The following is a 26,283-nucleotide window of genomic DNA, read 5'->3' as shown; positions in this document are numbered from 1 at the left end:
TACACAGTCTTCTGGAAGGCTGAAACGTGTGGTCAAAAGTCTCACTCAGTTGTAAGTATATGGCGGATTAGGTTCTTCGCTAGGATGGAGATAACTGAGCAAAGTGGCAGGGCTACACAGATCTGCATAGAATAGCTTCTCCCTCCACCCTCTTACTGTACGGTCTATGAACCTAATCCAGCTTCTGATGAAATCAATGTAACTCTATCACTTGCCTTCAGTGGGTTCCACATCACGCCATATGTGCACAGAAATAAGCTCTCCAAAGGACCCAGGAAAGGGACTTGGCTGCTGCGAAGAGGTAGCTAATCATCCACTCCTCCCAGGAGTTTCTCCATAGCTCTGCCTTCTACAGACTTCTTAGTTGTAAGCGTACAAGAAGCCCGGTGATGCCTTAAGGAATTTCTAACACCCACTTTGGCCAGCAAGTGAATCAAAACCTGTATTTGTGCAGGAGGAGAGCATCTTTCAGAGGGATGGTGCTGAGGCCAGCAGACAGGTAAACAATGGAATGATGCTCCTGGGCCTTGCAGACAATATGAGGAGCTGGATGGGACCAATAAAGAGGAGGAGCAAGGATCCTTGCCTGCCACACCAATATTTTTCACCCTGGTGAGGTGGAGTTGACGTTGGGAAGCTGAGTGTAAAACCAGTTGAACAAAGTGCTTCGTCTGTAAGAGCAGATGTTTGGGTGTCATGTTTGATTTGAACTTGTTTCCCATGGAGGATATGTCTAAGGCCTTGCCTACACAAACCACCTGGTTTGCACTTACAGTATATACCTGTTAAATGGCTTCATTGCCACCACTTGAATGGCTCTTTCAATATTCTGCTAATACAGGGTCTCAAATTTCATGGCCCGCAAGCCATCTGCAGCCCGAGCAATTCCGGAATCCAGCTTGTGCATGGCTGCTGGCACATGAGTCCCTATGGCCATGGGGTGAAGTATCTATAACAGCCTAAATTCAGACCCTGCTTCCACTCTCCCCACTCCCTATTGCAGCCTTCCTTCAAGCCCCTTCCTCTGAGGACATGGTGTCAGGGATTATCTGTGGGCCTGGCATGGAAGGACAGCAGAGGTTGGGTCTTCCACACTCACCACAGCTTATGGGAGCTGCAGAGAAGCGGAGCGATGCAGTAATTTCTGCTCTGTTCTGCCAGGCACCCTGTCCCAGCGAGGGCTGGCTTGAGAGATGGTGGCAGAATGGAGCAAGCTGCTATGTAGCCCTGCTTCCTTGCAGTTCCTACTGCTGTGGAGAGTGCAGGGAGACCTGCAGCCTAAGCAGGGTCCCACGGCCTAACCTGAGTGGGTATGTCTACACTACAAAGTTAATTTGAACTAACAGACGTTAGTTCGAATTAACTTTGATAGGCGCTACACTAGCGCTCCGCTAGTTCGAACTTAATTCGAACTAGCGGAGCGCTTAGTTCGAACTAGGTAAACCTCATTGTATGAGGACTAAGCTTAGTTCGAATTTACTAGTTCGAATTAAGGGGTGTGTAGCCCCTTAATTCGAACTAGTGGGAGGCTAGCCCTCCCCAGCTTTCCCTGGTGGCCACTCAGGCCAACACCAGGGAAACTCTATTGCCCCCCTCCCGGCCCCGGAACCCTCAAAGGGGCACAGGCTAGCTACAGTGCCTGTGCCAGGTGCAAGCCTGCCAGCACCCAGCTAGCAGACCCTGCACCTGGCACGGCTCGAGCCAGCCACCCAATGCCCCCCCAGCCCTCCCCCTCTTCCCGGGACCAGGCTGGCGGCTCCCAGGAGCTTGCCCGGGACCGCAAGAGGCGGGCACCCGCCTGGTCTAGTGCGGACATCATGGACCTTGTCCACGACCTCCACACTAGGCACAGGAAAGCGGCCGTCTAGGGCAGGAGAGCTGCAGCCTAGCCACCCAGGAGCAGGTGTGCATGAAAATCAAGGTGGTCCACTGAGACCCCTGACCCTGAGCTTAGAATGGCCGTACTGGGTCAGACCAAAGGTCCATCTAGCCCAGTAGCCTGTCTGCCGACAGCGGCCAAACCTAGGGACCCTGGAGGGGATGGACCGACGACAGTGACCAAGCCATTTGTCTCGTGCCATCCCTCTCCAGCCTTCCACAAACTTTGGCCAGGGACACCACTCCTACCCCCGGCTAATACCACTCCATGGACCCAACCTCCATCACTTTATCTCACTTCTCTTTAAACGCTGTTCTAGTTCTGGCCTTCACAGCCTCCTGCAGCAAGGAGTTCCACAGGTTGACTCTTTGCTTTGTGAAGCGGCTAGGTGGACATTAAGACCCAGCATTGCCCCAAATTTTCAGGTGCCCTACGCAGCTACATATTCTGTGTACAGGTAAGGATAGCCCTATATTGTTTCCTTGTATTCCCATCTATCCATATCCATGAGTTGCGTCTCGTCTTACACCTAGATTGTAAGGTCTTTGGGGCAGGGACCATCTTTTCCATCTGTGTTTATATAGTGCCAAACACAGTGGGGTCCTGAGGCATGGGGAGGGCTCCTAGATGCTATGCTAATATAAATAATAATAAGAGAGACTGAAGGCCATTTGCTGCAAAATGCTGAGCACTCTACTCCTGTTGACTCTTGACCTCCAGGTGTGATGAGGCTTTTAGCACCTTGATGGATCTGAGCCTGATTTAGCAAAGTCCCTTTAAAATTTCCTTAGGTAAATCATTCAATGACTATTTCCCCATAATCTCTTACCTTTCCCCTGTACGTTATCCCTACAGTCATCAGTTTAATTGTGCATTACAGCTGGATTTGTACTGGTGGATGAATGTTCTTTTTACAGTCCCAGGCAGCTGCATATCTCTTGGTAAATTCTTTATCATCTTTGTAGAGAAATATACTATCTCATTTGAGTGTAATTAACTTTGTCACTACACAATTAATTTAGAGGATTTATTAATACAACTATTAAAGCCAGATAATAAGCTCTGGCAATCCCTATGTGGATTTTAAACCACAATGCATACAGGCAAAATAAAACAAAAATGTTTTGTATTCTTCTGTGGGTGGGAATCCTGGCTTTCGCTTTAATTTAAATACACTGTAAAGAATGTATTTGAGAATGGTTCAAATCCTGATATCCTTACTTAGTTTATGTTTAGTACATACTTAGGCAAATTCTCACTGCTTCAGCCTTAGGCTGAATAAAACTTTCAGAGGGGTAGCCGTGTTAATCTGTAATTGAAAAAACTTATAAAATAACAAATAGTCCCTGCAGCACTTTAGGACTAACAAAAAATGTAGATGGTATCCTGAGCTTTTATGGGAACAACCCACTTCTTCAGATGAATGGAGTTTAAGGGGTCCAGGTTCCAAATAGCAGAGAAAGAGAGAGTATTGCGAGGGAAAGGAAAGGAGAAAAAAATGGAAAAAGAATAGTCAATTAGGGTATGTCTACACTAGCCCCCTAGTTCGATCTAGGGAGGCTAATGAGGGCAACTGAAATTGCAAATGAAATGAGGGATTTAACTATCCTGCGCTTCATTAGCATGTCCCCAGCCGGTTGCCATTTTAGAAATTGACTAGCCAGAAGTAACTGCCTAGGTCTACACGTGGCAGTGAAATGGGATTCCGAATTAAAGCCTTAACTCAAATTAGCTGTTATTCTTCCTCCAATGAGGTTAGCCTAAATCCAGACCCTGCTTCCACTCCCCCCACTTCCCCATTGCAGCCCTCCTTGGGTAAGATTGGGTTGAGGATTTGGATGTAGATTTGGTCCTGAGTTGTAGCAGGAAGTTTTCTGAGCAGATGGTTTAGGAGGGTTTTTTTTTTGGTGGGGGGCTGAAGGGGGGGAGGGGAGAGGAGTTCGGATTCTTTAGTGGGATCAGAGGAGAAGAAACCTGTAGAATCTGGTGTTGGCCTGTTCATAATCTGTTCTGTTGATGATGACTACAACACCCCATTTGTCAGCCTCTTTGATTATAATAAAACATTAGAGGTATATTCTACTTGGCTTTTTCACAAGTGTGTAATGATGAAAGGAAGGCCTAAGAACTTCACTGAAGGCTGCATAAAGGCCAAATACAATTGCAGTCCCGGTAGTCAGGTCAACTAAGTACTTATTTTGTCCTTGCTGTGGGGTGAATGGTGCCCAACCAGGGCAGGGAAAGGAGCTGGATGAACATCTGTGAGGCCTTTAATGCTGACCTTCTTACACACCAGTCTGCAGAACATGAGCAGTGCATAGGGAATGGGGGTTGGATCCCATAATGAGCTATAGCCATGCACTCATTTGCCTGGACTCTGGGGAGCATGGGGAGGAATTCATTCTTGCGAGCAGATGAGCTTTTTTCTTCCATCTGGGGTGATGCAGAGCCATGATGAGGGCTGCTCTCAACCATCTAACTTGAGTTTAAGAGTTCCAGTATTTTGTTCTTCAGTTTTCCTTGTTGTTTTTGAAGGAGAACTATTGGTTTTCAGATATGTCAGTTGTATGGGGGGGTGGAGGGAGAATCCATCAGTTTTGAGGTCATTTTATAATTTAAACTATCAGAAGTGTGTGTGGGGGGAGAAAAGCACAAAATAAATGTGAAGTTTTAGCTGACTCAAAACATAATCTCCACAATATAGCTTCAATAGTGCTAGTTCAGATTTACACCAACGTAACTCATTGTGGGAGTTGACCCATTGCTACCATAAATAAGGGTAGCTGACAATGTAATTTCCCCATTCTCAGATATTAAAATGGCTTTATCATTGGACTTATTACATTCCTTACAAGAGGGTTGTTTGAGTTTCTGCTGTGTCCATTGCTCTGGCCAAATTTGATGTGTCTTGAAAACAAATTGATAGTGGGTTAATGAGGCACTGCTCCAGTGCACAAGAATTTCATGATTTCCATTTAATGTATGAAAAGTTTGTTCCAGTTCTGTTTTTCTTATTCTGATCAGGAATGAATACTTCTTAAGTCAAAGGGTCTACCTGCCACATCATTAATTTTTCGGAAGTTAGTAAATGGTATTTTTACGTTCAGTTTTTACACTTCAGATAAGAGAGAAAAAAAATCTGGTTCTCACTGCAAGATTTTTAGACTCGGCTTTGGCTGCATTGGGCTTGAAATAGCTAGAAAGAGCTGAACAGGAGGAAGAAATATAAAGGAAATGGACAGATGATGTTTTAAAATAACAATGGGGAAAAGGATCTCATAGCAGAAGAAATCCTCCAACCTTTTCATTTTTTATCTTAAGAGGATAGAGATGTTCAATTAAATAAGCAATTATTCCCTTAAATGAAAAGTAAATATCAGTAATAGCATAGGTGAGTGCTTTTAAGGCCGCTAGTCAGGCATAATTTTAGTATTAAAAATTGAGTTGAGACATAAATGTCACGATTCAACCTTTGGTTGACATTACAACAGTGAAATGGGATGGCATTTTTATTTCATAGTACAGGTTGGACCTCTCTGGTCCAGCACCCTTGGGACCTGAATTGTCCTGAATGAGGAAATTTGCCAGACCAGGGAAGGTCCCCTGCCACCGGCCCCCTCAGCCTGCCACCGATCCCCACTGCTGGCTCCTTTGGCCCTGTTGCCAGCCAAGAGTCACGGCTGCTCTGGCCCCACTGCCATAGTTGCTGCTATAGCCTCATTGGTGGCACGGCACCACACAGCCCTGGCCCCACTGCTGTGGCACCAAACCCGCTGCTGGCCAGCACGTGGCCCCAATCGGGCTGCCAAACTGCCACGGCCCCAGCTGAGTTGGCACAGCTTCTGCTGGGCTGCTGTGGCCTGACCTTGCTGCCAGCCAGGCTACCACGGCACAACCCCGCTGCTGGGCTGGCACACATGGACTGCCTCAGTCCCAGCTGGATTGCCCACCTGCCTCTGTCCCGCTAACACAGCCCCACTACTGCCGCCGGGCTGCTGAGGCCCTGGCCCCGCTATCACCAGCCTCACCGTGCATGGGACTCTCAGTTGCTGGCCCTCCTGCCCTGGGGTTCTCTCATTCAGCAGCACGGATGTTGGTGGACAAGAGAGTCCTAGTTTAGGGAGGTGCCACTTGTAATTGGCTGTGGGCTCCAGGATGTACATGGGAAGCCACGTTTCCAGAGTGGCTGCTGGGCACCTATAGAGACATGAGCAGAATTTATCCGAGGTGGAACACAAGCACACAGAGCCTGTATCAATGCTAGATTGCAACATGCTGATCCCAATGTTCTCTTTTCATCCTCCTCCCATCCTTTACTCCAGCTACTTGCCAGTGCTCCCTGTACATGGGGTGCACTCACCTCTCATACATGCCCCCGCTGGCTAAGTGCATGTGCCTACACACTCTTGTTTGAAGCCTCTTCCGCAACTCAGCCCTCCAGCCAAGTCACACACCCTCCTTGTGAATCAGTTAAACTCCTTCTGGGGGACCCATTTCACAGGGATCCATCTTTGTGCTTCCTGTACAGTATCTCTCTGAGTCCATTTACTTAGCCTGTTCCCCACTCTGGCAAAGAATGTTGCTCCCAAGGCTTCCCCTCTTGGAGGCAGCATCCTCACCTTTATTTCAGCCTGCCAGTCTCCTGCTCTGCACAGCTTGAGGTCTCCAGAGGCACTGACCTGACTCTGGTCCAGCAGCTCTTTTTGTGGGGCCTTCTTGGCCCATGATTGGCCACTTCTTCTGCAGCTACTCCTGCCTGCTTGGAGGGCTTCTCTCTATTCTGTCTGGGGCTGGCATGTAGTAGGACCATTATGCCTCCAGCAGGAAGCCTCAGGATCTGGTCCACCCCATCGCAGGGCCCAATAAGATCTCTCTGTGCCTCTATTTCCCCATCTACAAAAAGGAGATAAAATTACACCAAAGAGTGACTCAATGTTTATAATATGCTTGAAATCTTTGTATGAAAAGGGCTATGTGGCATAAATACAAATCCTTATGATTGATAATTTTTTTGTATTATTCTTTGAGTAGATTAATGTACAGGTTTGATTACCCATTGAAAGCAGACATTTTCTATTAATGCCCACGTGTACCCAGCAAGCCGATTTTTGAGAACCTTCCAATTTGAAAAGAAACAGCTGTTAGTAGATTGTATAACCATGGTGAGATTAATCCTCTATGATGGTGATGGGAAGATTGCTGGAAGCATTCTGATATGATGTCTGATCATTCAAGTGCATGCTTATGTAAAGCATCACACTAAATGAACATGTTTGTAGTCAATAATTATATATAAGAAAGGACCACATGAGCAGATTTTCCTGTGAAAAGCCAGTCATGTCTAACTTTGTTAATCTAATACAATAAAAAGGGAGAATCAGTGATGAGTACCCCTTCTAGTTGCTCCCACCTTGACACCCCTGTCACCTGCACCTGCACAGTGCATCAGTGTCTTCCTTGAAACCTTCCTGCAAAGAGAAGGAGAGAGAGAGAGAGAGAGACTGCAGAATGCACTGTGGTGTGAATCTCTTGCACCTGAGTATGGAAAAGAAATCCGGAAACAGTATTTTTTCTGTCTGTTACTAAAGGCCAATACGTCATTTCATAGGTTTGAGTAATAATATGCACAATTATTTGAACTAGAATTCTGATTCTGGAATTGGATTAGATGGGCAGATCCTTGCATCCACAGGGAGTGTCCTGACTTTCATGGGATTCTCCATGGGCTGTGGGGTTTCCCTACATAACAATGGCCATACTGGGTCAGACCAAAGGTCCATCTAGGCCAGTAACCTGTCTGCCGACAGTGGCCAGTACCAAGTGCCCCAGAAAGGGTGGACCGAAGACAATGATCAAGTGATTTGTCTCCTGCCATCCTTCTCCAGCCTCTGACAAACAGAGGCTAGGGACACCATTTCTATCCCCTGGCCTTTTATGGTCCTAACCACCACGAAATTATCTAGCTTCTCTTTAAACTCTGTTATAGTCCTAGCCTTCACAGCCTCCTCTGGCAAGGAGTTCCACAGGTTGACTACACTCTGTGCGAAGAAGAACTTTCTTTTATTAGTTTTAAACCTGCTACCCATTAACTTCATTTGGTGTCCTCTAGTTCTTCTATTATGGGAACTAATAAATAGCTTTTCTTTATCCACCCTCTCCACACCACTCATGATTTTTTAGACTGCTATCATATTCCCCTCCTCCCCAGTCTCCTCTTTTCTAAACTGAAAAGTCCCAGTCGCTTTAACCTCTCTTCATATGGGACCCATTCCAAACCCCTAATCATTTTAGTTGCCCTTTTCTGAACCCTTTCCAAGGCCAAAATATCTTTTTTGAGGTGAGGAGACCACATCTGTACACAGTGTTCAAGATGTGGGCGTCCCATAGTTTTATACAGGGGCAGTAAGATATTCTATGTCCTATTTTCTATCCCTTTCTTAATAATTCCTAGCATCTTATTTGCCTTTTTGACCGCCGCTGCACACTGTGTGGAAATTTTGAAAAAACTATCCACGATAACTCCAAGATCTCTTTCCTGATTTGTCGTAGCCAAATTAGCCCCCATCATACTGTACGTATAGTTGGGGTTATTTTTCCCGATGTGCATTACTTTACACTTATCCACATTAAATTTCATTTGCCATTTTGTTGCCCAATCATTCAGTTTGATGAGATCTTCTTGGAGTCCCTCACAGTCTGCTTCTGTCTTGACTATCCTAAAAAGTTTGGTATCATCCGCAAACTTTACCACCTCACTGCTTACCCCTTTCTCCAGATCATTTATGAATAAGTTGAAAAGGATTGGTCCCAGGACTGACCCTTGGGGGACACCACTAGTTACCCCTCTCCATTCTGAAAATTTACCATTTATTCCTACCCTTTGTTTCCTGTCTTTTAACCGGTTCTCAATCCAAGAAAGGACCTTCCCTCTTATCCCATGGCCATGTAATTTACACAAGAGCCTTTGTTGAGGGACCTTGTCAAAGGCTTTCCGAAAATCTAAGTATACTATATCTACCGGATCCCCCTTGTCTGCATGTTTGTTAACCCCTTCAAAGAACTCTAATAGATTAGTAAGACATGATTTCCCTTTATAGAAACCATGTTGAGTTTTGTCCAACAAATTATGTTCTTCTACGTGCCTCACAATTTTATTCTTTACTATTGTTTCGACTAATTTGCTCGGTACTGAAGTTAAGACTTACCGGTCTGTAATTGCCAGGATTGTCTCTAGAGCCCTTTTTAAATATTGGTGTCACGTTGGCTACCTTCCAGTCATTAGGTACGGAAGCCAATTTAAAGAATAGGTTACAAACCACAGATAATAGTTCAGCAATTTCCCATTTGAGTTCTTTTAGAACTCTTGGATGAATGCCATCTGGTCCCAGAGATTTGTTAACATTAGTTTTTCTATTTGTTCCAAAACCTCCTCTAATGACACTTCAATCCGGCACAATTCCTCAGATTCATCACCCACAAAGGATGGTGCAGATTTGGGAATCTCCCCAACGTCCTCAGCCGTGAAGACTGAAGCAAAGAAATTATTTAGTTTATCTGCAATGGCTTTATCGTCCTTGATTGCTTCTTTTATATCTCGATCATCTAGATCGAGCAGGAGCAGGGTTCATGGTTTATTAAAAATACAGGCATTTTGCAGTGGATTATGATGACTCTTGACACTGACAAAAATATGTAATGCAATTGTGATATTAGGAAATACAGTCAACAGGTCAAAATCGAATATTTCTTGAAGCAGTTCTTTTGGCTTGCAGTCCAATGTAAAGTTGGTGAAATGTATGTGTTTCAGGAGGATTATCTTGCCACAGAGATGTCTTGACATTTCTTTGTTGTATATTTGTTGAAACTGTTCAGCCACTGAATATAGATCTTCATCACTTATCTCTCTGAACTCCCAAAGGAATCCAAAAAGGCTACAAATTTGTTGCAATGTGTAAGACCAGCTTTGAGGGAGTCATTAATAATAACTATAATAAAAAATTGACTTGATAGTGCATCAGATTGAGATGTTAGTCTACAATTGGCGGAAAACTCAGATGAAATGTCAATACCCTGTGCTACTGATTTGGACTCAGAAAGGATTGCATCCCATTGATCACAAATCTTTTGAATATCTTTAAGAAGTTGTTCAGTGTTGTCCCTTTCAACATCAAATGTAGCATTGCATGCTTCAATTACAAGATTAGTTTCATGGATAATTTTTAGCAGTTTCATCTACAAGGATGGATGGATGACATTAAAATGAATTCAAATTTGGATGTATACTTCTGAATTGACTTAAGCTTAGTGTGAGCCTGCTCTGAGAGAGTAAGAGATTAAAGTTCACTTAAAGTATTTCTCACAGAGTCCAAATGCTGTGCAACTGGTTTAATACCATCAATTCATGCTGACCGTCTCGTTGTCAACATGGCGTGAAGGGAAACAGGCAGACGCTACTTCAGAATTTCCCACTTTTGAGGGCTACAACTGAAAAAATTGTACAATTGCTGGATTGTTCCAAAGTATGTTATTACTTCCTTACATGATTCAGCACAATCAATGCCAACAAGGTTTAATGTGTGGTTGCCACAACTGGAGAAAATACAGTTTGGATTTTGCTTAAGAAGGACTGCTTATACTCAGTTGTACTTCCTCACCATATTGGATCCATTGTCATAGGCTTGGCCAATGCACACTTGAAAATTTAATTTGAAGCCTTCCAGAATTTCTAATATGTGAGCAGCAATTTCTTTTCCAGTTTTTTTCATGAAATTATCAAACAATATGAATCATTCTTTAATTGAAACCTTTCAACTTCCTGCAATTTTAACATATCAAACAGCCAAGGTCATCTGTTCTTTATGAGAATGATCTTGAGTTGCATTAATAATAATTGAAAAGTACTTCGCATATCGTATTTCTTCAATAATTGCTGTTTGCACAAATGTCCCACACAGCTCAATAAACTCATTTTGTATTCTAGTAGATAGATAATGGACTTTCATGCACTTTCCATTTTCTTGTGATTCATGAACACGTTTAACATGGCCTGATAAAAGTGGGTTGTACTTGCTAAGAAGCTCAAGTATACTAAGGAGGTTTCCATTTGTAGGGTCACCAATACCTTGACTGGAACCAAACAAAGCCAATCTGCATTCAAAAAGAAAAAAAGAATGACATTCAATATACACTCAAGTTTTTTCCAGTGTTTATTTCATTCAAGAGTAAGTTTTCAATTGAACTATCAGCTAATGCTACTCTACTAGCTGATTTCCACGTAACAGTTATCTTTATGTGATACTGAAGTTTCATGTGCAAGTATTTGGTCTTTCAATTTCCTACAACCTCTATTGATGCTCCAGCCTGATAGATCAGACAGTACTGATACATTTGAAGTATTACTGTTAAAAATTAAATGGAGTACACAGTACAAGGCCTGCTTTTCCATGCTTCAGCAGAACCAGTCTCTTGTGTAGATCTCTCCATTTGGAAGAGTTTTTGTCAGCAGATGAGTAGGAAAAGCATGATTTTCAGCATTTTTCAGTATATTACTTGGAATCTGTAAACAACTAACTTTGAGAAACGACTGCATTTGAGCAACATGGTTTTTATCAAAAAGTCCAATATCAGGTTCTGATGCCACGGTTGTTTTACTGTGTCCTGTGCTAGTCATAAGTTCTTGCTCTTGCTGTGCAGCATCTCCAAGATCCTCATTTTCTGCCTGCATATTCTCTAAATTGAACATAGATTCTGCATCTATTGCTACTTTTGGCATTTCTGTGTCTTGATTAATGACCTCCTCATTTTGAGGCATTTTGAAATGTCATTTGTAGGTACAAAGGTTTCATCATCAGAATTGGAAGTGTCACTGTCAGTATCATCAGAACTGGAAGTGTCACAGACATGCATCATCAGAATTGGAAGTGTCACAGACATGCATCTGACGAAGTGGGTCTTTGCCCACGAAAGCTTATGCTCCTACACTTCAGTTAGTCTATAAGGTGCCACAGGACTCCTCGTCGCACTGTCAGTATGGTCACTGTCTAATGGCTGAGGTGTCTTTTCTTAACTGCTGCTTCACTCTATTGCTTTCGCTGTCTCCTACTTGCACCACTTTCAAATCTTTACTTCATTTTTATAAAGAGGTTCTTTAAAAATACGGTTACACAAAATAAATTAATTCGCTAAAGGCTATTGGATATACAAAATTTTAATTATATTTATGTTGCAATGAATATTATATAATACTGGTTTGGCGGTTATTTATTATGACCCTAATAGCCTTATTTCAAAGTCTTGGAAATTGCATCTGCTAACATGTTCTTGTTATTAAATTCCTCTTATATGAATATGAACATGGGGCGATTGCCAGATTAGATATAAAGTTTATTACATAAGGAGCATTAAAAGTTTATTATCACAAAAAAGCCTTTAAAGGTGAATCTAAAACTGGATGAAGAGGTAGCTTACAGCTGAGCCTGATATGGTTATTGTATACAAAGACACATAAAAAAACAGATAAACATCTCATTTAAAGGTTAAACTCACCCTCAGACCAAGCAAAATCACTTTACAGTAACAGAATTAATTATGACTTTCAAAGCCTCTAAACTATGCAAAGACTGTCAACAGCATTTCATAATGTAGAATGACTAATCACAGAAACTACTCCAGTCACGCAGATGAAAACTCGGATGTGACTGAAAAAATTGTGAAGGCCCAAGGTCCCACAATGATTTAAATCAAGTGGGTATAGATAGCTTCTTTTGTTGTCTCTGATATAACTGCAAGGTGTGTAATAAATGGAAGTGACTTGGTAAACAAAGTCAAAATTTGAGGCCCCTTTGTCTACTGAGGCCCTGGCTAAATGGCCTTCCTGCCTCCCCCCCTCATGCCCCTTGATAGGGTCTGACAACGGCCCCTACATATAAGATTTGATTTCCAAGTTTGCAATCAAGAATTAAATTCTGGCTCTACTGAAGTTCATGGGAGTTTTGTCATTGACTTCAGTGGAGTAGGAGTAGCTGGTGTCCAGGCATTTGTTTTTTTCCCCTCTTTCTGTAAATATATGTCTGTTCAGAGCAATCAGCAGGGAGCTCAAGAAATCCCAGTAGTAAAGATGTAGGTTAAACTACCCATGGCAATAATGTATCCTGTTGTATGAAGAAGGAACTTTGATTTCATGTGGTTGATCTGAGGAGCATGAGGGAGCTGACCCAGAGAGATTAGGGGTGCAGATTTGAGTTGTCTGTCAGCCAAGAACTGCACTATTGATCCCAAATACAGCCCCAGCCTCTGTTGCTATGGTTCCTTAGAAAGGATGTATCTGATGTACTGCCTGAGGAGTAAAAGCATTTAAAAATGACTTAAGCCAAGTGATTTGAGATGAAATTGTGAAGTAAACTGTTTCAATAGTTGTCTCCATGCAGTAATATGTCCAGGGCTCTGACTTTACCTTTAAGTGCTGGGGGAGCAATAGCAGTCAAGACTGGAAGATTGGGGACTAGCGTTGTCCGGGTCATACCAGTGATAGCATTAAATATGCTTTTCAAACTAAGTCCAACTTGCTTCAATGCAGGTTAGGTCCATAAAAGACTATTAGCCAGAGAATAAAATAGTGTCCTTGGCCTCTGTTTGTCAGAGGCTGGAGAGAGATGGCAGGAGACAAATCGCTTGATCATTGTCTTCGGTCCACCCTTTCTGGGGCACCTGGTACTGGCCACTGTCGGCAGACAAGCTACTGGGCTAGAAGGACCTTTGGTCTGACCCAGTACGGCTGTTCTTATGTTCAGTAACAATTTAGAGTAACATGTGCCGCATAATATTCTGCAGGTGAAATAATTAGGTCATGGGCAGATATCCATAAGGTTGCTGCGCTAGCACCCAATGGCTGGCTAGAAAGCCTGCAGAGGAGTACAACTCTCATGTGACTCTTACATTTTGTCTTCTCAACGTGTTGTTGAAAGGACAGACAGCAATTAAACGTTATCCCCAATTAAGCAGGATATGGTTCAAAAATAATTGGCTGAATGTTCCAAAATACCTGTAACTGTCGAAAAGCTAATTTAATTTGTGAGATGGAAAAAAGATGATGGTCTTTAACATGTTTAATGTTTGTTGTCACTTCAAAAAGAACTTGGCCAAGGTATCAAGGTCAGACAAGAAGGACTTGAGTTCCTTAAAGTGTCTTTTGGCTACTGCCCAACAGATGTCATTAGCGTATACAAACTTAGCTGCCAAACTACCTGGCAGATCAGGTGTGTCTCTCTATATAAAAGCATTGGAGTGAATACAGATCCCTGGGGAAGTCTGTCGTTCATATGACAATGGTAACTTGAATTATCTCCACACTTGACAACTGCTGTTCTGTTAGAAATCATTTGCATAAAGATTTCTACAAGTTTCTCATCTAGGAACATGGAGTATCTTTTTAGGACTAGTTCTCAGTGCCAAACTGTGTTGCATGTGACAAAAAGTCAACAAAACTAGTGCCAATCTTCTGTCCTGCCTCAAAGGCATCTTCAGTAAATGAACTCAGTGAAATCACTTGATTCTTAGCACTGAGGCTTGGAGGGAACCCTGTCTGGTAATGAGGTAATTGCAGGTCGACTAAAGGCAACAATCATTTCAATACCAGTCTCTCTCTCTAACAGCTTAAAAGTGGTGCTGATTAGAGAAATCGGGCAGTTGATCTTAGGATCATCTGCCTTCTTCTCAGGCTTACGATACATAAGTTGTATCAAACAACTTGGACTTATAGGAAAACAACTTAAAGCGGGGAATTTTTTTTCCCCGCAGCTGACTTCCATTTAAGCAAATTGGGGGGACTATTTTGCATGACTTATAGTGGGGAATTGGAGGACTTATAATTCCTCACTTCCTACAAATGTCAATGACTTTAGTGTGAAATGGATGTATACGGGGCGACTCATAGCGGGGACTCCCTGTTCATCTAATACCCAATACAAATAGCCTCTAAGAATGGAAGACACCTACCTTTGTGTGTCTTCCTGACACTGAGAACACGGTTAAGTTTTTCTTAACCTCTGCACCCTTTTAACGTGACCTCATAGGCAGTTTTTAACTTTCTCCCTTTTGTGGCCTTTTGTCTCTACCTGCCTCGTGCATCTCTAAAACTAAAGCAAAGCTCTAAAGAAAACAATTGCTTCTTGAAAACCAGAACTGTCATCACACCCTTCACAATCATATTTTCACTTAGGTTATACTGACATAGCCAATCCATCATTATTTTGTTTACTGAGGAAGCAGTAGACTGTGTATCTACTATTGTAGATCTTAAGTGATCTTATCAGTCTTCATGTGATCTTTTTCTATTGTGGTTTTTGGCCTCATCTAATTAATTATTGTTTCTCTGTCATCCATTTCCAAATAGGACTTTCCTTTAATTTTCTGGCATCAATAATTGGCATGGTTTATAATCATCTTGATATCTGAAGTCAAAAGAGAACCACTGGTATTTTTTCCACATCACATGATATTAAGAGATGTCAATTTTGCATTTGTGCTGACCTTTACCTACACATTTCTGCCTCAATGATCTATGTTAGGTTGATTTTTTTTTATTAAAACAAAACCTGCCAGTGGCACTAATGCATAAAACAGACTTTTCTTTAGACTTCTTTTTATTTGTACTGTTTCTTGTTCATGCTGAAATCTTCCAAAGCAGTTTCAAAATTTCATCTCATAACAGTATTTTCATGCCCAAATTGGATATGATGATCACAAATGAACATTTTTGCTCAAGCTAATTTAGAAACTGGGCTGTGACACCTCTTGAGAATGTACCCCTTCAAGTTCAATGACTAAAGTGAAGTTGAAGGGCTACATTTTAAGCCTACTTTCTTGGCTGCATCTGGAGAAATTATCAACTCCCTCTGCTTAAACATTTGAACCATTTTATTTCTACAGGCAAGCTTTGTAACCATGAAGACATATGTGAGGTTTTGCACACACAAATCAATGCTCTCTCAAATAAGACACAATAAGGAACATCACTTCAAAGTTTTCTTAGTCTCAAGAGACCAGTATTGGATTATGCAGTATTGTTGTGGTTGTGTCAGTCCCAGGATATTGGAGAGACAAGGTGGGCAAGGTAATATCATTTATTGGACTAACTTCTGTTGGTGAGAGATAAGCTTTGTAATTTGTATGATGCCCATATCTGTTACATATATTATTATTATTATTTCTGATAGATATTACATTCAATAAATGGGTTCCATTGTACACAGTATGAAAAGTGCCTTAGCCCCAAAGAGCTTAAAATGCTAAATCAGAGGTGGGCAAAAGGGCCTCTGTGGGCCGGATCTGGCTCACCAAGCAAGTTGATTCGGCCAACAGAGATCCTGCGATTCCCCTCATCCTCAGCCGAATCAGGGACTGGGGCGGGGGGAAGTGTGCAAAGTCTCCTCCCGCTCTGCAAGAGGTGCAACAGGCTTTGCCCTACAAGAGGTGCAGTGCTTCTAGGCCAATCTGGGCTTGTCGGAGGGGTGAGCGTGTGAAGTCTCCTCCTGCCCTGAAAGGGGCTTAGCACTTAAAGTCAACTTCCAGCTGCTGCTCAACTGTTGGTTGACTCTAAGCATGGCGCTCTCTTGTAGGGTGGGGGCAGGGAACAAGAGACTTCACGTGCTCTCTGATTGACCTGGGGGCAGCAGGGGGAACATTCAAATTTTCTTCCCACTGCCAAGGGCACGGGTACCTAGAGGGAACCACCAGCTGTTCAGAACAGCTGGCGGTTCCCTCTGGGGGTGGGGTAAAGACTTTGTGTGCTCCCCCATCCCCAGACCAATCAGGATCTGCGGGTGGAGAAGCACGGAAGTATCCTGTCCCTGCTCCTTCCACCAGAGGCCTTACCCCTTTCTGGAGCAGCATGGGGTCACTTCAAAAATTTCTAAAGTGGCCCCCAGTAAAAAATTATTGCCCACCACTGTGCTACATAGTTAATGCAGGGGGGAGAAGGAAGTATTCTTATTATTCCAATTTGACAGATGAGGCAGTGAAAGAGTAAACAACTTGCCCAGGGTCACACAGGAAGATGGTAGTATAGCTGGGAGTTGGACCCCAAATACTCAAGAACCAGTCAAGTGCATTAACAACTGTCTTTTTTCTCTAGTCTTCTGGGGGCTGAAAGTTATTATAGTAAGTAGCTTTCATACTGTTTCACCAGCCACATTTGCAAAGTCATCTTGAAGTATTCAAGTTGGTACAGTGCAGTTTAACTTTTATGGTTGCTTTTATCCTGAGCCACTCGCACTAAGGTCCCTTAACATCTGGGATTCCAGCTGTAAGACTTTCACCTTGTTCTCCATTCTCCCACACTTGCTGCTGAACCTGAATTGTTTTTCTGACAAGATGACGACAGTCATGTCTGCTTACAGTTAATTTGTTTGGTCTTATCAGGATATGGACTAAAGGTTTAGATTCCTGGTACTGGAAATATTCCTTGGTACATTTTAAATGTGAAATGATGTGCAATTTTCCTGAGACCAGCTATTCTACTTAGTGCACCATTGCAGGCTTTCTTTTCAGTATGACGTGTAGCATGTAACTCCTTTTTGTGTGTCCTTTTACTGATGACTGTTGAGCTAGTTACTACATTATAGAAACTGATCTTTCTGTCTAAGATTAACTTTGTTATACCCAAGCACTCAAATGCTTATGTGGTCATTATGCTGTAACTAAAAAGTTAGACTCCAATCCTTAATAGGCCTTACTCTGTCTCCTTGATTAAAATGGGATTACCTCTATTTGAATTACAGGAACATGTTTTGGGTACTGTACTTTATAACTGAAATTCAACAGTTCCTAAAAACTGAAGTTTCTACTTTTTTTGTTTTTAATTCAGTAAATTGGGAAGCAATGAGATTGGTAAAGTCCAGGAATCAGAGCCAGCGTACTCTTTGGCCTAAAGTATGTAACATAGGGCACGTCTAGACTGCCTGCGGCTTTTGAAAGAAGATATGCAAATTTGTCACGAATCTGCATATCTTCTTCAGATCCCATTTTCAGAAGAGTTTTTTTTGAAAAAAAAAGCAGTCTAGATGCAGTTCTTTCAACACCCCCCTCTTTTTTGAAAGAACCCTTCTTCTTAAAAAATATGAGGTGTACAGGGTTCTTTAAAAAAAAAAAAAAAGGTTGTTTTTTTTAAAGAACCATGTCTAGACTGCTTTAAAAAAAAAAACTCTTCCGAAAATGGGATAGGAAGAAGATATGCAAATTCGCGCCAAATTTGCATATCTTCTTTCGAAAGCCGTAGGCAGTCTAGATGTGCCCATAATGTCTATAGTCCTGTATTCCCTCAACAGTAAATTCTCTCTCTCTATGTATAAAAAAATTAAAAAACAACAAATAGTCTTGAAGCACCTTATATATAGATGGTATCACAAGCTTTCATGGGAACAACCCACTTCTTCAGATGAATGAAAATATATAAAAAAAAATTTCCTGTTGGGTGACAGAATGATGTCATCACATCATCAGTGTCAACAGGCTCTCTCAGTAATTTGAAAGGGGCCAGAGTGTAGTGAACAGAGGGTGCAGCCTCCCTAGTTATTATTATTATTACCCACCTTTACAAAGTACTTTCAGATGATCAGACAAAATGCTATGGAAAGGCAAATTGTTATGATTTGTTTATTAGAATATAATTTCTGTAACCCGTTTTATTACTCCTTTATTGCTTTGCTAGTTAATAAATCCCAATTCTGCAGCACTCTGAATATCTCTTATTAGTGTGCAGAGCACTCTTACTCCTGCTTATGTTAAAGAGAACTGTTGGGGCACACTGGCCATGTCTACACTATGCAGAAGATTGACCCTGCTGTGATCAGTCTTCTGGGGTTTGATTTAGTGGATCTAGTAAAGACTTGCTAAATCAAACTCATAGGGCACCCCCATCAGTGCCCTTACTCCTGCTCCTCATGAGGAGTATGGGAAGCTGACAGGAGTGTTTGCTTCTGCCAACTCCTCACTGTGTGGACAGTGTAGAAATGCAATTTAAGATACATCAACTCCTGCTACATAATTAACATGGCCGTAGTTGCGTATCTTAAGTCAACATTCCACTGTAGTGTAGACCAGGCCACTGAGAATTGCACAGGATCAGACCCTGAGATGGCATGGCTAGCTTCTCAAATTTGGTAACTACTGCACAAGACAAAGGGTATACTGACCCTATTTCTAATGCCTTTGAAAGCATAATGCTTTCTATGTGAGGCTACTATTAATATTTATCATTTATCAAAATACAAACAGGTGTCATGAAATAGAACATCTGTTTTGGATTTAACACTGAATAAAAATGCATGTTTTTCTGTTTAACTGCCTAGGAAAGATAATAGAACAAATCATTAATTAATCAGTTTGCAAATATCTAAAAGATAAGGGGATAAGCAATAGGTAGCATAGATTTATTATGCATAAAATGTGTCCAACCAACCTGATAGCAAGTGGGAGATATGGTATGTCTGGACTTTAGTAAGGCTTTTGATACAGTGTCACATGACCTTCTCATTAACAAACTAGGGAAATACAACCTAGATGGAGCTACTATAAGTGGGTGAATACTTCTATGGATAACTATTCCCAGAGAGTAGTTATTCATAGATCACAGTGATGCTGAAAGGGCATAATGTGTGGGGTTCTGCAGGGATCACATTCTGGTGATTCAGTATAAAGCTTTTTTGTATTTTTTCACAAACACAAGTCTCTACTTATCCTTTGTATGTTCAGTCTCAAATAAGGCATATGCAGAAACTGTAGCTATTAATCTCTAAGGGTATGTCTACACTACCGAGAAGATCAATGCTACTGCAGTCGATCTTCCAAGATACCATCTACATGGTTTTTTAGTCTTTAAAGTGCTACCAGACTATTTGTTTTTTAAGTTTACAGACTAACTCAGCTACTCCCTGAAGTTCCTTTTAATACTCTGTGTAGTCTGGATTTGGTGCACGAAGTTAGTGACCTTATTATTACACTAAGTTTTTGATTACCCATATGTGAGATCTTCTAAAATGCTTTCAAATAATGCTTGAAAATGTTTTAGTGTCTAGCTACTTAAAAGAAAAAACCCTGTGTCCTCAGAGATCAAGACCCAGAGCTGTTTGGAGAGGGAGGGGTGATTATGATAATAAGTGGTGTTTTGAGAACCCTTAGCTTAATTTAATTATCCACATTTGGCTTATTGTCCAAAGCAAGATGGTAAAGATGGATGCCTGGGGAATAAGATAAAAATTGATTCTAATAATTATGCCAACCTGCAGAATAGTTAATGCCACAACTGGGTTCTGAAGTGCTCTCTATGAAAGACTAGACATGCCTAATTAATTTCACAGATATATATTCTATTGTTTTTGTGTGGTGTCTTCTTTCCATCCCACACTGGGGAAAAGAAACAAAGGGAGGAACTAAATATGAAAAAAAAATATAGGCGGCAACTAAGAAAAATGTGAGCAGGGATACAGGTGCAGTGAACAAAGGCGACAGAGACATTTAGCTTGACTTATAGAACTAGAAGAACCAGGAATGCTTGTCACTTTAAATATAGCTGTTTTCATTTTGTTACCAAAATCAATAATGATAGAGCGACTGTTGTGGGGAGGTAGCCAAGCTATTGTGCTGTCGATGGATATAACTTCATATATTACTGCTGGGAGCAACGTGCTTTCCTTTTCTCCTGATGAGCTGTACTTTGCTCAGCAAATTCTTGGGATGAATTTGATTCCGGCCTCTTTCTGTCCCACTAGTAATGGAGTTATAGTGAGATGTGTTACATTTCATGGCTAGTCCCTGTGATGTGATGTATTTGAAATTAAAGGAAAATACTCATGAACAGAAAACCAAAACACTTTTTATTGGTGTTGGGGAGAGGGGGAAAAATCTCCCATCCCTTTATTGTTTTATTCAATTTAATTTTCTGCAAAGGAAAACTTTTAGGTAGCTTCAGGCTTCCAAACACATGAAGACATAAGAACGGCCATACTGGGTCAGACCAAAGGTCCATCTAGCCCAGTATCCTGTCTCTGAACAGTGGTCAATGCCAGATGCCCCAGAGGGAGGGATCACAACAGGTAATCCTCACATGATCCTTCCCCTGTCACCCACCTCCAGAGAAACAGAGACTAGGGATACCATTCCTACCTGTCCTGGCTAAGCTTAGGAGAAATGTAAAATGTTCAGGGAGCATTTTTGAAAATGCAGTGTTCCATCGGGGAACCTCCTCATTGCAGGGGCAAGCCAAAGGGAGGAGTATGAAGCCTTGATGCTGTTGATTAACCTAGGACAAAAATGCAACAGATTGTTCCTTAGTCAAAACAGTCCTGTTGAATTCAGTATGAAAGGTGCCATCAGTGACCCTGGGAGTTGTCTACTGGATTGTGTTTCTTTTAGCAGCAAGCACAGGGCATGTACCTGTGTGGAATAGCAGAAACTGAACTTTGAGAGGGCACCCCCTTGTCCCTCCTTCACTTCTGTTGTTCTTATTCCTGGGGATGCCAGATTTGGGTTGCACACCACAAGCAGAGATGCTTGATAGAGAATAAAAATATCATCCACTCAGTTACTTTGAAAGTGCTCTTTGATGCAAAAGTGAGCAGGGCCTGGAACACATGGACACCAGGTCTTCTGTATAGGGAGTTCCCTGAGATCTCTGCTGCTCTTGTTGGTCCTAAGACTGTGCTCCAAGTTGCCTCTCTTTATGGTCCATAGACTGTTGGTGTGGGATGTGGCCAGCAGGTCCACAAACTATGCATCCCACTAGCTAAATGCTCCACATATTGAAAAGACATGGAAGGGTGATGGAGAGACCTCATTTCTACACCTACAATCTATCTGCTGTCCAGTCCTGCGTTCTTACTTAAACACTGCACAGGTGGTTGGTGATGGACCCATTCACTTTATAAAGAACTTGAAAAAGTATCTAAAATATACACTGGCTCCTTTATGAAAATAACATTATGTTCTAACGGAATGATACAAAATACTACATTTATGGAGGGCACAATTTGGACTCCTTTTTTGTGGTGTGCTTGCTGTGTGATACATTCCTCATTGCCACATTTGCTAAACCTTCCATATGTAGGTTCAAAGACCCATAAGCTCCCAGCCAATATGGAAAAAAATCCACATAGGACCAGGTTCTCTGGTCTTCTAATTAAATTTGCGTTTTGTAACCTGTGGCTGCTCTAAATTATGTCAAGGGCTATTTGGGCCCCAAGCTAACCCAGCATGAGGTGAGCAGAGAGGTGACTCCTTCTATCTCAGCTGGACCAAATGCAAGCTCAGGACAGTAAGGATGGGCTAAGCCTCCAGTCTGGCTGACTTACAGTTTCTATGAAGAAAAGAACTAAAAAAAGAACAAATATAAAATCTCCATCAGCAGGAAAGCCAAGAATGTATGTCTCATGTTGTATGATTCTTCCACTTTTACAAGTCTCACAGCCCCAATCCCTACCACTTGGGCAGATACAAAACCCAGAGTTCATGATCCATTAAAGCAAAAACAAAAAAACAAAAAACAAAAAACCACCACATACACCCCAAGCAATAAATTTAAACGTGAAGGAACATATGCATGTCATGGGAAAGCCTTTTCACAAATATGGAAAAGTCCTATAGACTATGTTACCCTTTGGTAAATTATGTATAAATTATAATATAAATTATCCTGGGGCATATTCTAATGTGTTTGAATCCATGGGGCTCTATAGAGATCTCATAGGGCAATACAGAAATTATTCTAAAACCTTATGTCATTCAGTGGAGAATGAGATCCTTTCTGTAGATGAAGCAAAATGCAGGACAATGTAGCACTTTAAAGACTAACAAGATGGTTTATTAGATGATGAGCTTTCGTGGGCCAGACCCACTTCCTCAGATCAAATAGTGGAAGAAAGTAGTCACAACCATATATACCAAAGGATACAATTAAAAAAAAATGAACAAATATGAAAGGACAAATCACATTGCAGAACAGAAGGGGGATGCGGGGGGGTGGGAAGGGGGAGGAAGGAAGGTAAGTGTCTGTGAATTGCTGATATTAAAGGTAGGGAGAGTGGGATGTTTGTGAGTTAATGGTATTACAGGTGATAATTGGGGAAACTGTCTTGGTAATGGGTGAGAAAGTTCAAAGTCTTGTTAAGTCCTTGGTGATAAGTGTCGAATTTTAACATGAATGACAGTTCAGAGGATTCCCTTTCAAGTGCAGATGTAAAAGGTCTTTGTAGCAGAATGCAGGTGGCTAAGTCATTTAGAGAGTGTCCTTTCTGGTTAAAGTGGCAAGAAACTGTTTTCTCTTTGTGATCTTGTCTGATATCTGTTTTGTGGGCATTAATCCTTTGGCGAAGTGTCTGAGATGTTTGTCCAATGTACATAGCAGACGGACACTTTCGGCACATGATAGCATAGATAATATTTCTGGATGCGCAGGAATATGTGTTCTTGATCTTATAACTCACTTGGTTAGGTCCAATAATGGTATCAGCAGAATGAATATGTGGACAAAGCTGGCAACGGGGTTTGTTGCAAGGGAAGGTACCAGGGTTGGTATTAGTGTGGTATGTCCTGTGGTGGTTGGTAAGAATCATCTTGAGGTTAGGTGGTTGTCTATAGGAGACTATGGGTCTGTCTCCCAGAGCCTCTTTGAGTATGGTATCCTGTTCCAATATAGGCTGTAGTTTATTGATAATGTGTTGGACAGATTTTAGTTGGGGGTTGTAGGTGATGACAAGTGGTGTTCTATTGTTGGTTTTCTTGGGTCTGTCTTGAAGTAGATGGTTTCTAGGTATTCGTCTGGCTCTTTCAATTTGCTTTTTTATTTCTCTGGGTGGGTAGTTGAGATTTATAAATGCTTGGTAGAGATCCTGAAGCTTCTGGTCTCTGTCAGTGGGGTTAGAGCAGATGCGGTTGTATCGAAGGGCTTGGCTATAGACGATGGATCGTGTGGTGTGTTCTGGATGGGAGCTGGATGCATGTAGGTAACTGTATGAGTCGGTGGGTTTTCTGTAGAGAGTGGTGTCTAATTTTCCATTGTTGATTTGTACGGTGGTGTCCAGGAAGTGGATCTCTCGTGTGCTACATTGTCCTGCATTTTGCTTCAACTACCCCAGACTAACACGGCTACATTTCTATCACTTTCTGTAGATGTTTGTTTTAACCATCCCCTGGAATTCTAAAGCAGGGATATCCTTTTCTGTTCCAAACTATAGGACGGTGCAAAAAATGTTTTCTATTTAATTGTACAGAGTTTTTTCATAACAGTAGTCTGGTAGGTAAATTATTATATCTCTGAAGATCCAAGCTGAAGCATATGACTCATGTCAGGATAAAGCAGTGTGGTCATGTTCAAAGATTTAGCTCAGAATCAGCATTATAATATGATGTCTTTCAACTACCTAATGAATAGAACTGCCAGTGGAGATCAATATATTTTGAACTAATGAAAAACAGCCTTTTAACCTTCATCTGCTTTGCTCAGATGTTATTCCCAGTTGTATGAATTAGTCGGGTCTTACCTGACTCATTTTACTGACTTTTTACAGCATGACATAGCGGATACTTGGTATTTAAATTCAGCCAACCCAGCAGTAGTGAATACTTTTCTGATACTGACATTATGTTAAACTGGGACGTGTAAGCAGGCAGAAGTGTCTCCATATGCCATTGCTATGACGAATGGAAGGAAGAGAACAGGGTTATCATTGGTCCAGAATATAATTAGTTTTACTGTTTTGGCTTATAGAACTATAGGAGTGTTAAATGGGCCTGCCCTGAATTTTTCCCCATATGAGTTGGCTCAGTAGATTTTAGTTTCATTACAGTTAGCTCATTTCAGGCTCTACTAAGGAACAGTCAGTTCAGGTTCAAATATTTCCAAGTCCACACACGGTTTAGTTCTGATATATTTGCCAGGACTCTGTTTACCTTGGCTCAAATTCCATGTACACTTTGTTACAGGGAATGTTCACGTCCTCATACATTTAAAAAAATCCTTTAATTTCCTGAGCCCAAAAATCTGTTTTCGGACTAAATGCTTTTCTATAGAGCAAACCCACAGAAACCCGTATGTGGGCAAGATGTGGAATCTTCCCCCTGGGCTCCTCTCTCCCTGTAGAAACTATGCCCTAGTGGAGGAGGTGACTGGAATCAGAGCGCCCTATCATATACGTGCCCCAAGTGGACACTGAAAGAATAAACAAACAACTTGCCTGGGATGTCACATCTATGGTGGGGGAGGCTTTGAAATGGGAGAAATTGGCATCTGTGTGAAGAACTGGGGAGGGGGAGATGGAGCAACAAGGGGGCGAAAACTTAGCTAATTTCAGGTGCTAGCAGCGAGGCCTGTAGAGACTCTGGAGATCCAGGATGCCAAGGTCAGTCTAGTCAGACCTCGTGTAGCACATGGTAAAGAAGAACTGGCAAAGGAAGCAAACTCATGACTGATAGGAAGACACAGAAGGAGAAAGAAGCATATTTAATCTAATTTGAACAAAGAGAAATGGCACTGAGCCAGGAGGCATCTGGAATCAGGCAGCTGTTGCTGATGTGGTAGATTGCATGCTGGCAGGGGAGCTGATTGTGGGACTAGAAAGATACACAGAAGGGGAAGGGGATGCTAGGAGGGGACTTAGAAGACTGACCAGATGGGTAATACAGGCTGAGCCTCTCTAGTCTGGCACTCTCTGGTCTGACAACATCCGTAGTCCGGCATGATTTTAGCTAGCCAGATGTCCACTTATGGGTGTGGCCAAGTTTCCTGCGATCCCATAAAGTTTGATTACAGCCACCAGTCCTGGCTCTCCATGTTCTGTGCTGTTATTTAGCTCTACTTTACCCCTAAATGTCTTCTAAGACTCCAGCACGCAGTGGGAGCATTAGTAATGCTGCTAGACAATATTGACCTCCCCATGGTCTGGCAAATTCTCTGGTTTGGCACCGGTCAGGTCCCGAGCATGTCGGACTAGAGAGGTTCAGCTTGTAGGTGATAGACGTTGTTGTACAAAGCAGGGTATGTGATTTCAGTAAGGACAAGTGGCAGTTGTGAGTGGGGATCTGCTGCATTATCGGGTGCTGTGGCAGTGTGAAAAATAGGAAAATTGAAGAGGGACTCGGAGTAAGGTCAGGATGAGAGACGACACAGGTGTCCTTCATAGTAAATATGGGGAGTTTCATAGACGCCTTCCATGATGGAACATAATTTACACCAGCTAAGGTCTATTAGACCTAAGAGGAGATTCTCGCCAAAAAGCCATCAGAGGAGCAAGGGCAATTCCTGCGTAAGGACTCATTGGTGCTCGCCTCTTTCAGAAGACCCATACTCTCTCCCTAGCTGTGTACACCTGGAAGTAGAGAAGAGGAAGGAAGAGTTTTGACTGCTTTGAAGGTATGTA

This window comes from Pelodiscus sinensis, chromosome 17 (assembly GCF_049634645.1).
Source record: "Pelodiscus sinensis isolate JC-2024 chromosome 17, ASM4963464v1, whole genome shotgun sequence".
Classification (NCBI taxonomy): Eukaryota; Metazoa; Chordata; order Testudines; family Trionychidae; genus Pelodiscus; species Pelodiscus sinensis.
Note: the sequence above shows the minus strand (reverse complement) of the source record.